This window comes from Elephantulus edwardii, unplaced genomic scaffold, assembly GCF_000299155.1.
Source record: "Elephantulus edwardii isolate Elephantulus edwardi_28Jun2011 unplaced genomic scaffold, EleEdw1.0 scaffold00107, whole genome shotgun sequence".
In the NCBI taxonomy this organism is placed as follows: domain Eukaryota; kingdom Metazoa; phylum Chordata; class Mammalia; order Macroscelidea; family Macroscelididae; genus Elephantulus; species Elephantulus edwardii.
In genome coordinates, this window is record NW_006399857.1 from 3,730,842 (window position 1) to 3,744,735 (window position 13,894).

The window sequence follows — 13,894 nt, forward strand, 5'->3', positions numbered from 1 at the left end:
GACCATGGCCTGAATCAGGCACACTGGATCAGGAGATCCTTGTCAGTAGATTTTTCCAGTGCAATTTGTCTTTTGACTTCTTGGTTATTGGTACCAAGAGTATTGATTGTGGAGCAGAGCAAGCTAAAAGTATTAAACAATCTCATTCTCTTCATCTATCATGGTGTTTCCAATTGACCTAGTAGTGAAAATCTGTTTCTTGGTGTTGATCTTCAATCTGTATTGAAGACTACATTCCTTGACTTTCTGTACCAAGCACTTCAGGTTCTCCTCTGTTACAGCAAGCGTGATAGCGCCATCTGTATAAGGCAAGTTATTAATTATTCTTCCTCCAATCCTGATGCCATATTCCTCCTCATAAATTCCAGTTTCCTAAGTAATTTGTTCTGTATAAAGATTGAAATGATATGGAGAAAGTACGCATCACTGACACACTTGTTTCCTGGTTTTGAAACAATCAGTCTTTCCTTGCTCTGTTCTGAGGTCTGCTTCCTGATCTGAATATAAATTTTACATGAGCACAATCAAGTGTTCTTCCAATTCTCCTCAAGGTTACTTAAAAGTTATGATCTACACAGTCTAATGCCTTTTCAATGAAACACATATAGACATTCCTCTGGTACTATCTGCTTTCTGCCAAGATCCTTTGGACGTGCAGATAATGTATCTAGATCCACGACCTCTTCTTCTAAACTTTGTTTGTATTTTCGGTAGTTCTCTGTTTATGTACTTTTCCAGTAAGTTTTGGAAAATCTTCAGTAGGCTTTTCTTGTGTGAAATTAGTGATATTGTTCTATAATTTCCATACTCTTTCCAGTCACCTGTTTTTGGAATAGGAATAAATATGAATCTCTTCCAGTCAGTTGGCCAGCTAGTTGTCCTCTAGATTTTGTGGCCCAACTTGATGAGCACATGCAGGGCAGCACCTCTTTTTTGAAACTGGTCCATTGTCTATATTGTATAGTCCTTCCATTCCTAAATTTTGTTAAATCCTTCAGAGCAGCCTGTACTTCCTCCTTCATCGCCATTGACTCTTGATCATATGTTGTTTCATGTAATTCTTCTGTGTCATCTAATTCTTTTTGGAACAGTGACACTGTAGACTCCCATTTTCTTTTAATGCATCCTGGATCATTTAATATTTTACCCTTAGTATCCTTAAGTTTTGCAACTCACAGCTTGGATTTTTGTTTTTTAGTTCCTTTAGCTTAAGAAATGCACAGCTAGTTAGACGCTTTTGATTTTCCTACCCTAGCTCCTTGCACATGTCACTATAATACTTTGCTTTGTCTTCTCGAGCTGCCTTTGAACTCTTCTATTCAGCTCTTTAACTTCTTTTTTTTTAACTTCTTGATTTCTTCCATTTGCTTTGGTTTCATGGCACTCTAGTGCAATATTCAGAGTTTTTTTTAAGATCCCTGTTGGTCTTTACTTCTTCCTCAGTCTTTGTACTGACCATTTTACATTCTTCATGAATGATAATTTGATAACTTCCCACAGCTCATCTGGTCTTCATTCATTAGTGTTTAAGGTCTCAAACCTGTCCTTGCATTGGTTATATCTTTACCTTTCATTGCCATTAAATCAAAACTGAGCCATAGCTGACCCTCCAGCAGCAAGTTTTCAAGATACTTTGAATTGCAACCGAGTATACCATTCATCTTTCACGGAGAATCTTCAGCTCACAAAATTGCTGGAGGATTTAAACCACAAGAGTAATGTCTCTTTTTGATTAGTAGCATGATCTGTTTATATAGTATTAATTTCACCTTACTGGAATCTTATGTATATTTAATAAAAATTTCTGCAAGGCAATGTATAGCATAAGTTTAAAGATACAATCATGTAAAATAAAAAAAAAATATTAGGAATGATTTATAGCTTAACCATACCCACTGGTAACATAATAAAACTCATAGAAACTAGAGTCTCTAAACTTCTGGAATGGAACAATTTTCCTCTTACTATGTTCAATTCTGCAGATGTTGGCACACATTGATGCCAAAGAATCTTCCACACAGGATATGCCTCAGCCACTGATAACATCACAAAGTTACATCTGTGTTAGAAGATAAACATTAGCAGAAGGATGTAAGAACATGAGATAAAAAAGCTTAGATTCCAATTATTTCACTGAATATGAGAAAATTATCTTCACATAGGCATACACATTTTAATACCTTTCTTATCTAGTGTATTAAAGGGAAATAAATGATTAGATTATGCACATTTTTGCAGGTATTTCAATGTAAACTAAGGGTCTATGCAGTAAATCCTGATCTAGAGGATTAATATCATCTAGCTGGTTTATACTAAGATTACATCAGTTTTACTTTACTCATGTCACAGTATTACCTTTTAGAGGAATATTTAGGTATAACAGCGCATCAGAATGATAATGGTCGGCATGCTTAAAAACTATTCTCACTTGTAGACTAACCAAAGAAGAAGATAATGCCTACTTTCATAATGGGGAAAAAACGAAATTTTTAAAAGGAGACTATACATCCCATTAAATGTTGAATGAATTGGCAAAATGGGATTAAGCCTATCAGAGATGATGAGGATGACTCAGGGTAGGGCAGGTTTCAGATCTAATATCCAGAGAGAGTCGCTATGAGTTGCAGGTAACTCAGTGAAACATAACAACAATACCATTTATCAGTCTAGAGACTAAGGTTATCTCTTTTGGGGCCATGGTTCTTGTAATTACTTGTTATGTATCAGAGGGCAGAGACAATGATTAAGAATGATTTTTTAAAAAAATGATGCCTTTGGGTTGTGGTGTGGGAGAATATACCATGGGCTGCTAGGACAACAAGTAATCTGTGCTGGGAGGATAAAACCAGCCTGCTCTTTTGAGGCAAGGACTTTAAAACTCTGACTCACATCATTTGGGCATGTTGCATAAAGAGATCAGTCCATGGAGAGGGACACTATGCTTGGAAGGGTGGAGGGACAGGGCAAGAGAGGGCAAGTGTGTTCAGAGATCACAGGGTCATTGTGAGTCACAAGTAACTTGAAAGCACATAATTAAAACAAAACAATATGATATGATGTTGTTGTTATTTGCCTTTGAGTCAAGCAATCCTATGAACACAAGGCCTGAAGCCCCTCTACAACTACTGACATATATCAAAGTTCACAGAGTTTTTAGAGGCACATTGTTTAGGAAGTGAATGTCGCTCTTGCTTCCAAAACCTGTCATAGTATTTTATTGTTGTTGCATGCCACTGAGTCACCTGTGATGTATAGCGACCCTATGTACAGCAGCTCTGAACCCTTCCCTGTCCTGAGCCAGTCTCACTAATTCTGACACACCAACCCCCATTACCTTCCCCCAGTTACTGTATCAATCCATCTCATCTGTCTTCTTCTCCTGCACTTCTGAGCATGATGTCCTCTCCAAGGACCACCCTCTCCTGGCCACGTGCCCGTAATAAGTAAGGTGGAGTTTCAAAATCCTACCCTCCAAGGAGAAACTTGGTTTCACCCTCTCTAAGACAGACCTATTTGTTTTCTTGAAAGTCTATCGTATATTCAAGACTCTTCTCCAGTATCACAAATTCAAAGGCATCTATTCTTCTTTTGTCATCCTTAGTCTTTGGTCAACTCTCTGAAGCATAAAAAGTAATTGAGAAGACCATGGTCTGGATTAGACCCACCTTTGTATCTAGACAGACGTCATTGCTCTTCAGCACTCTGGAGAGGTCTATGACAGCAGATTTTCCCAATGTAATTATTTTCCTGACTGCTGGTGTTGAGAGTTTTGGTTGTGGATCAGAGCAATCTGTAATTGCTAACAAATTCAATCTCTTTACCATGTATTATTATGCTGCCAATTGGCCTATTGGTGACAATCTTTTTCTTCTTGATGTTGATCTTTAATCCATATTGAAGACAGTGTTGACTCTGCACTGCTTGTAACATATTTGCTACTTATATTAACAGAATGTATTATATAATTTTTAAAATATAATCCATAATGACCAAATGGGATTTATAACAGGTATGCAAGGATGGTTCAACATAAGGAAAACAATAAATGTAATTCATCACATTAACAAAGCAAAGAAAAAGAACCACATGATCCTATCAATTGATACAGAAAAGGTCTTTGACAAAATACAACACCCTTTCCTGATTAAAACACGCAACAAAATGGGATTAGAGGGGGATTTCTTCAACATAGAATGTATTATTAATACAATTGGTGTTAGAAATGGGAAGAGGGGTAAAAGGGAAATACTGGAGCTAATCAATATTCAAAGTCTTGATCGAGAATGAGACCTGGTGAAATATACTAAGAAGTAACAGCTGAACTTTAGCTTACATATTTCTGTCTTATAATATTTGAGTCTCTAATTTGGGTCTTCTGGCAAATTTCTCCAAACCTAAATTCCTTCTGACCTCAGTGACTCTGGCATAGATGATTTTTTTTGGAAAGTCTTTAAGTCTCTGATTTCCTCACCTGCTTAGCTATCTACTATACAGATGTTTGATTTACTTTTCTAACTGTATTTTTTCCTAAGAATGATAGGATAAAAGTGTTTTAGTGGTGGTGGACAAACAAGTAGATTACAATCTATAGTAACTCTGTGAACAACAGTTATGAATCTTGTCCTATTGTGCATTATCCTCACTATCTCTGATATCCTCTAACTTACTGCTAAATTTATTATGTCAATACATTTTTTAGAGTCTTCCTTTTGTTCTCTGATCTTGTTCATTTCCCTGCACTATGTCTTATTTCAACAATAGTCTTCTGCTGACAGCATGACTAGAATATGTAAGACCATGTTTCACCATCTTTTCCTCTAATGATTGCCTTGGTTGCACTTTCTCCAAGGCTAGCCTATTTCTTCTTTTGTCAGTCCATTGAATAATCCATATTCTTTCCAACATCACACCTAAAAGATATCAACTCTTCTCCTGTCATCTTTATTCATTGTCCAGCATTAAATGCCATTATTTGGTCAAGCACAACTTAGCTTTCAACTGAAATTGTGATCCTTTAGCATATTGGTGAGGACCTTGACAGCAGATTTATTTCAATTCAGCACATCTTTTGACATCTCAACTACTCTTACCATGAGTGTTTACTATTTCTGCAAGCAAAATTAATTCTTTGACATCTCCATCTTTCATGAGGTTGTCCAGTGGTGAGGACTTTTTTGTTTTCTAATGTTGATATGTGACCCATTTTGAAGGTTGCAGCCTTTAATCTTCTTCAATATGTGTGTCAAGTCTTCTTCAGTTTCTGCATACAAAGTTATGTGATCTGTATAGCACCGGTGATTGACGTTTATTTCAATGCTGCTGCTTCATTCTTCTTAATATGCTATTGCTAGGTGCTAGCAAGTTGAATGACTCTTCTCAAATCTGTGAAAAACAGATCTGAACCCTGCCCTATCCTATGCCATTATCATCATTTATGACGTTCTTAGCCATTGCTTCAGTCATTGTGTCAAAATATTTATAAAGGATCTCCTCCCTTTCATTAACCCATCACATTTCTAAGCTTGATATCCCTTTTCAAGGAAGAACCTTTCCTAGAAACATGCTCAAAGCATGTGAGATAGACCTTTGTCAGCTTTGCCTCCAAGAAATATTCTGGTTGATCTTTCTCCAGTATATGTCTGTTTGTTCTTTTGGCAACCCACAAGATATTCAGTATTCTTCTCCAACAAACTTAAATACTGTATAGGTTTGGACGGGTGATATGACCCTGATGCACAACTTTTCCGATTTAAAAGCGGTCAGCATTCTCTTTTTCTGTTCCAACAGCTCCTTCCAGTTCTAGGTATAGGTTTCATATGAGCAGTGTTAAGTGTTCCAGGATCTTCATTGTTTCCAATGCTATCTATAATTTGTTATAATCCACAATGAAAAATGCCTTTGCATAGTCAAAACACAAGTAAGTATCTCTCTGGTAATTTTCAGCAGTGGGATGTCTTGTGCTAAGGTATCTTCTAAATACAGCTTGAATTTCTTCCAGTTCTCTGTTGATACACTGTTCTAGTAATTTCAAAATAATTTTCAGCCAAATTGTACTTTAAGTGATAGCAATGAAATTGAGGAGGACCTGAAGCACTTGATGCAGAAAGTCAATGACTGCAGCCTTAAAACAACTGCAGCCTTAAATATGGATTATAGCTTAACATAAAGAAAACAAAGATTCTCACCACTGGGCTGATTGCCAGCATCATTATAGATGGTGAAGAGATTTAGATTGTTAAAAACTTTACTTAGTGTGGCTCCACAATCAACATTTTCAGTATTAGCATTCAGTAAATTAAAAGATTGATTACATTTGGAAAATCTGATGTCAGAAAACCTCTTCAAAGTACTAAAGAGCAACAGTGTCAATCTGGAAAAGAAGGTGTGCTTGACCCAGGCAATAGTCTTTACAATGACTTGCTATGCATCAGAGAACTGAACAATGACTAGGAATGATAGAAGGAGAAATGATGCCTTTGAGCTGTCATGCTGGAGAAGAGTAGTGAACATACCACGGACTGGTAAGAGAAACTTAGACTCATCTTAAAGAGGGTGAAACCAGGCTGCTCCATGAAAGGATTCTGAAGCTTCGTCTGACCTACTTTGGACATGTTGCAAAGAGGGACAAGTCCTTGGAGAAGAATGTCATGCTTGGGATGGTGGAGGGACAGTGCAAGAGAGGAAGACCCTCAATGAGATGGATTGATTCAATGACTGAGTAATGGGGGTACATGTGTCAGAGATAATTAAGTTGGTATAGGACAGAGCAAGGTTTAGGGCTATTATACATACAGTTGCTATGAGTCACAGGTGACTGGACAACATATGACAACAACAATAATAATGATAGTGTTTAGTAATTTCCACATTCTCTTGGATCGTCTTTTTTTCTACCTCTGGATTGTTTTTTTAATTTTAAAAATTTTGGTTTTTTTTCCATTCACATTGTATTTCTTATGATCATTCTCATACATTGTATCTTATAAAATTGATCACCATTGATCTATGTCATTCATTACCCTATATTTTTAGATCCCCATTGCACCTTTTCTAATTTTTCACTGCCTCCCTCCACCATTTAAACTCTGTGACCCCATGATTTCCCCGATCTCCTACTCTGTACCCCCTTGCCCTCCCTTTGGGTAGCCATACACATCTTACTAGTTATCCTTCTGTTTTACAATAATGGTCTTATGCAGTATTTTTCCTCATGAGCCTCAGATAGTTCACTCAGCATAATGCTCTTAAGTCTTTCCCATATTATATATTATTTTTTTTACTTGTTGCTCTTAAGTGCAACCCAGTATTCAATTATGTGAATATACTGTAATTTCTCCATCCATTTGTTTGTTAATGGTCATTTGGGCTGTTTCAACGTTCTTGCTATTGTGAGTAATGTTTCTACGAACATTGGTGTACAGATCTTTGAGTTCTATTGACCTTGGGGTAGCTTCCTAGCAATAAAATAGGTGAAACATATGGAATTTCTATGTTCAGCTTTTTGAGGAAACTACTGCCTTTACAATCTCTTCATATCCTCCCTTACATTTATTGTTCACTGTCCTGTTAATCTTTGCCATTCCTATAGGAGTAAAATCATATTTCATTGTGATTTTGATTTGCATCTCTCTTATTGGTAGTGATTTTAATCAGGTTTTGGATTGATTTTGCTTTGTTTTATTTTGTTTTGTGTTGTGTTTCAATGGTAGCAAATATGAATCTATTCTTGTAGTTGACCAGGTAGATGTCTTTCAAATCTTTGGCATATGTTGGGGAGCACATCCAAGGCAATAAATATCTTTCTGCTAAAAGATAACAGTTGGTGTGTCATCATTTCCTCAGGTCTATTGTTGCCAATGCCTACAGTGCAGTCTGAATTTTCACCTCTTTTACTATTGTTTCTTAATGGTATACTACTTCCTAAAATTGTTTATTTTTGAGCATTTTTTTTGTACAGTGAGAAGGTATTCCTGTCATTTTTTTTATGTGTCGTGCATCAGTCAAGATTTTGCCCATAGAATCAAGGCTTGAATTTGTCCTCAGTTATTTCAGCTTGAGACATGGTTGAGTGTCCTGTCCTTTTGGTTTTACAACTCCAGTATTTGCACATTTTAATATAATACTTTTCTTTGTCTTCTTGAGTTTCCCTGTGAAATTTTATAATTGGTTACTTTCTTAAGCATTTCTTCTCATTGTTTTGGCCTCTCCACATTTTAATGTGATTTTTTAGTCTTTCTGACTACTATTTTGGTGTTTTCTGTTTCTTCTGCCTCCTTAACTATCTTTTGCTTTCTTCATGGATGTCTTTTAGGTTTGACAGAAAAGATTGATAGGAAAACAACAACAAAAACAAAACCACAATACAAGTAGGTAGCGTATTGAAATCCCAACTCTTCTCATTGATTTACTCTATGACAATGCCAAGACTCTCAATTTCTATACACTTTGGTCTTTTCATTTCTCAAACTTAAAGAGTATTAAATGCTTCTATTATATCTAGGAGCTCTAGTGATAAAGTATTGCCATTGCAAAGCCAACCCAAAAGAACATGGTTTGAATGCACCAGCTGTTTCATGGAAAAAAGATAGGCAATCTCTTCCCATGGAGTTACAGCATCTGAGCATCTACTTGAGAGTCAATGCTGGGTTGGATCTGACTCGATAATACATAACAATGACATAGCATTAGTCTAAAGTAAGCATCAAATTTTTAGCTGGAGAACCTAGTTATGATTGAGTTTTTATTCAACGGCAATATGTTTGTATTAACATAGATATTAATGCATAAATCAGAACTTGAACTAAATGGTCCACTGAAATGTCTTATTTTTCTCAAAATCATAAGTAAGAGTGAATATTAACTTACATGAAAAGTCTTGTTAAGTAAGAAGATAAATAGGGTCTATTTTGGACTAAAAGAATTGTTACATATTCAGAATTTAGTTAAATAATTTTCACTGCCTAGTAAATTGAGTTAATTAGCTAAAAGCCTTTTTGTTCTAAGCATGAGAGAAAAGTATTAGAAACTATTATAAAACAATTTATAATGAAAAAGGTTAACTACTATAATATAATAAAAGGAAAAATAAATGAGTATAAAGCACATTTTTCTTTTAAAATTATTGAGAAATGAACCTAAGTTGATAAAGTAAAGCTAATTTCAAGAGCTATAAATGTTAAGTAGAGTCAAACAATTTGAGTTTTTGGCCATAAATAAAATTTTCACTTATTTGATTAAGGTTAAAGATTTTTAATGATCACTTAAACTTCTTTAAAATAATTCCATGAGTGTGTAGTAACAGCTGACATTATTAAAAATATCCATAGTTAAAAAACATCTAATTATCAACTCATTGCTATTGTCTCAGAAGCCCCTCATAGAGACCTTTTAGTGAATTTCTGAGCATGTAAATTGCCCTGATAGAAAGACACGCAGAAGCAACAAGAACAAATTGCACAGGAGGAGATTTCCCAGTTTCCTCGCAGGAAGATTAGTGAGCACAACTCCCCACAAATAAGGCCACCAGCAGTTTAAATATAATTTTATTGCATGTTTTTTGGACCAGCTACTTGTTTTGAATCCACCTGCTTCTGACTATAATGTTCTGACTCAGAGTTTCAGATAAGCATTTGGCTGGCAAGTCTACATAGAGCATTTAGCTTTCTTTAGCTATAATAAATGAATCCAAAAGTTAATTAGTATTAGTTCTAGTGGAAAAAAAAGTTTAGCTAAGAGAAAGATCCTCAACCAGATGGAATGACACAGTGACTGCTGTAATGGGCTTGAGTATGCCAGAAATGATGAGGATGACACAGGGTAGAATAGGGTTCGGATCTGTTGTTCATAGTGTTGTACTTGATTTGATGACTCCTAACAACAGCAATAGCAAAAGAACTTAATTGTTTTACTAAAGAGTTGGAACCAACCCATAGCGGACCCTCTGGTGGGTTTTCAAAGACAGTTCATCTCAAGGGAGGAGATTGTTCATCCTTTTTCCGCAGAGAGGCTGATGGCCTCAAACAGTGTTCCTTAGGGATTGTAGCACAACTTCTTGCCACTAGGCCATCAGAACTCCAAGTACTCTTTATTCAGTTCCAAAATTTTGTTCAATTGGTATTATTTTTCTAAAAAATAAAACTTCCTGGTATAAATATTAAGTAAAAGTTAAGAACCAGGTATTTTGGTCACTCAGTCCTACTGTAGTTGTTAGTAGAATATTTCTTAGAGAAATATATTAGAAATTGACACTATTTAATAAAGAGAATTTTACTAAATTAGTAGTAATCTAAAAGGAGTAAGTTTATGAAGCCTAAAGTGAGTGCTTCTTAAATGCAAAGGCACTAAAAGGAGAGCTGTAGTCTAGGACAGACATAAGGATTACAAATGTACTGTAAACTGAGTTTGCATTATAATATTTTGTCTTTCCACTAGTTCGGGGGACTGAATCTTATAAAAGCAATCAGATCTTTAGTTCATTGATAATTATAATTCAGAATAATTCTTGAGTAACTCTCCAGGTAAACAAGTTACTTCCGGGCATTTCTATCATATAAAGAATCAATGGCAAGTTGAGCAGAGGAAAGCTTATACCCAAGGTTATGGTTGTTGGTTGCTTTCAAGTAGACTACAATCCACAGCAACCCTATGAATAACAGATCTGAACCCTGTCCTGTCCTGTGCCATGCCCTGACACAGTAAAGCCCATTGCGACAGTCACTGTGTCAATTCACTGGGTTGAAGATCCTCCCGTCATTCACTGATCCTATGCTTTCACGAACATCATGTCCCTCTCCAAATAACAACCCCTCCTAGCAACATGCCCCAAGTATATAAGGTGAAGCTTTATCATCTTTGTCTCATAAAAGCACTCTGGCTGTATGTTTTCCAAGATGCATTTGTTTGTTATTTTGGCTATCTGCGATGTTCAGCTCTTTTCTCAAACACCACAGCTCAAAGGCTTCAATTCTTCTTCTGTTATCCTTATTCATTATGTGGCTCTTAGATGCATAGCAAGTGATTGTAAATGCCAAGGCCTGACACAGACACACCTTAGCCCTCAAACTAACATCAGTGCTCGTCAATCATTTGAAGAATTTCCTAATTTCAGACTTTCCCAATGCAATGTGTCTCCTAAAATCTTGACTTCTCACACCAAGAATGCTAATTGTGGATTTAAGTAGGATGAAGTTGCTCATAGTTTCAATCTTTCCCATCTATTATGATGTTGCCTATTGATACGGTGGTAAGAATTTTTTTTCCCTTGACCTTGAGATGCAATCCCCATTGAAAGCTGTACTTTAATCTGAAACAAGTGCTTCATGTTCTCCTTACTGTCAGCAAGCAACATTGTGTCATCTACATAATGCAGGTTATTTATGATGTTTCCTTTAATCTTGATGCCACATTTTTCTTATTGAGTCCATTTTCTTGAATAATTTGTTTGGCATACAGATTACATAGGTATTGAGAAAGAATATAACCCTGACACACTCTCATCTTAATTTTAAATCATGTAGTGTTCCCTTGCTCAGATCATAAAATAGCCTTCTGGTCTAGGCATAGTGTTTTCATGAGAACAATTAATTGGTCTGGCATTTCTATTCTTCTCAATATTACCCATAACTTGTTTATGATCCACACAGTCAAATGCCTTTGAATAGTCAATAAAGCATATATAGACATTCTGCTGGTATTTTTTACTTTCAGCCAAGATCCATATGACAATCAGCAGTGATATCCCTGGTACCATGGCCTCTTTTAATCTTGCTTGAACTTCTGGTAATTCCCTATCTATGTACTCTTCTAGCAATTTTTTTAAATTATCTTCAACAGTATTTTGCTTGCATGTCATATTATAATATTGTTCTATAGTTTCCACATTCTGTTGGATCACCTTCCTTGAGAATGAAAATAACAGACATCTTCCAATCTGTTGGACAGATAGCTGTCCTCAAAATTTCCTGGCATAGACTAGTGAGCACTTCCAGGACTGCATCTCTTAATTGAAATAGGTCAATTGGTATCCCATGGATTCATGGGGGCTTATTTTTTTGCCATTGTCTCCTATGCAGCTTCCACTTGCACCTTCATTAACATTGCCTCCTGCTCATATGGTAATTCCTGAAATTTTTTACTGCCAATCCTTTTTGGTACAATGACTCTGTGTACTTCCTCCATGTTCTTTTGATGCTTTGTGGGTCATTTGGTATGTATCTCATAGCACCTTTCAATCATTACTAAAACATAAATGGTTGAAAGTGGACAGAAGATAAAAAGTAATTGCCATTCAAGCATAGGTCTTATGAAGTTTTACAATATTTCCAGGGTTTTAGTTAAGGAAAATGGAAAAATAAGAATCTCAGATGCCTAAAAAACTGTTCCCCACCAGTATTTCCTTAACATTTCAACCATTTTATTTCTTCCTAGTTTAAAATGTTTTGGGCCAGTAAACTTCTTATAGCTTTCCAAGCATAGCTTCTTCTAACAACTTGAATTTTGCCATGCCTCAATGTTACTTGATTGAACTAATTGTTCTTCTTAGTGGTTGTTGTTAGGGGCTTTTGAGTTGAGTTCAGCTCATTGCGACACTATGATCAACAGATCTGAACCCTGTCCTATCCTGTGCCATCCTCACAATCTCTGACACACTTGAACCCATTGTCACAATCACTGTGTCAATCCACCTGGTCAAAGGTCTTTATCTCTTTCTCCATCTTTTCTCCTTCCCAAGCATCAAGTCCTTCCCCAATGAATAGCAATCATCCTCACCCAAACAACATGCCCAAATTACGTCAGTCAAAGCTTTATCATCTTTGCCTCCAAGAAACACCTTGGTTGCACCTTCTCCAAAAGAAATCTATTTGTTCTTTTGACAGTCCATGGGATATACAACACTCTTTTCCAATACAAGCTCAAAGGCATCGATTCTTTCTTTAATTTCTATTCACTATCTAGCTTTCAGCAGCATAGCAAGTGATTGAAAAGATTATGACCTGAATAAGGCACCTCTTAGTCCTCAGATTGACATCATTGCTTCTCAATAATTTGGAGAGATCTCCAACTGTAGTGTTTCCAGTATAATATGTCTTTTGATCCGACTTACTCTTCTTTGTTATTGTTTCATCCCACTGAGTTGGAACCAACCCGTAGCTGACCATGCAATGGGTTTTCAGAGGCAGTTAATCGTACAGGAGGAAATTGCCCACCCTTCTCTTGCAGAGCCATTTGAACAAAGTGGCTTCAGGAGTGCACTGCACAGGAGGAAATTGCCCACCCTTCTCTTGCAGAGCCATTTGAACAAAGTGGCTTCAGGAGTGCACTGCAGCTTCTTACCATTAGCCCAGTAGTGGGTTAAAAATACCCCCCTCCATGAGAATAGTTGTCCAGAGGTTCTTCTAGAGGTTCTTGTATAGGCTCATGTGTGATAGAAAGAACAACAATAATTTATATCTGATGTTATTATTGGCCAACAAAAACATTTAATGAATAAATCATACCTAAACTGATGCCTTAATGGTAAGAAGTTGTGCTGTCAACTCAAAAGCAGATCATTCACATCCACCAGGACTCTGCAGTACAAATATACACAATCCAGTTCTATGTATTTGACAGACTTTAAAAACATACTGGAGAGTTAGCTGTCTCATACTCCATGCAATATAGCAAAAACTTAATAGAAGAAATGCTACTCTTTCACAATATTAAATGTGCAAAATTTGCAAATTTAAACTTAGTTATGTATTGGTAAATGTAGTATGCTAAAATATGTTAAGTTATTAAGAGTAGACTTTTAGTTAAGTTTTATGCAATACATGAACATAGCTTTGTTATGCATCATACTTGAATGCAACTAGGTTTGTATTTTCTTTCTAGGCACAGAAATCTGCATACGCTA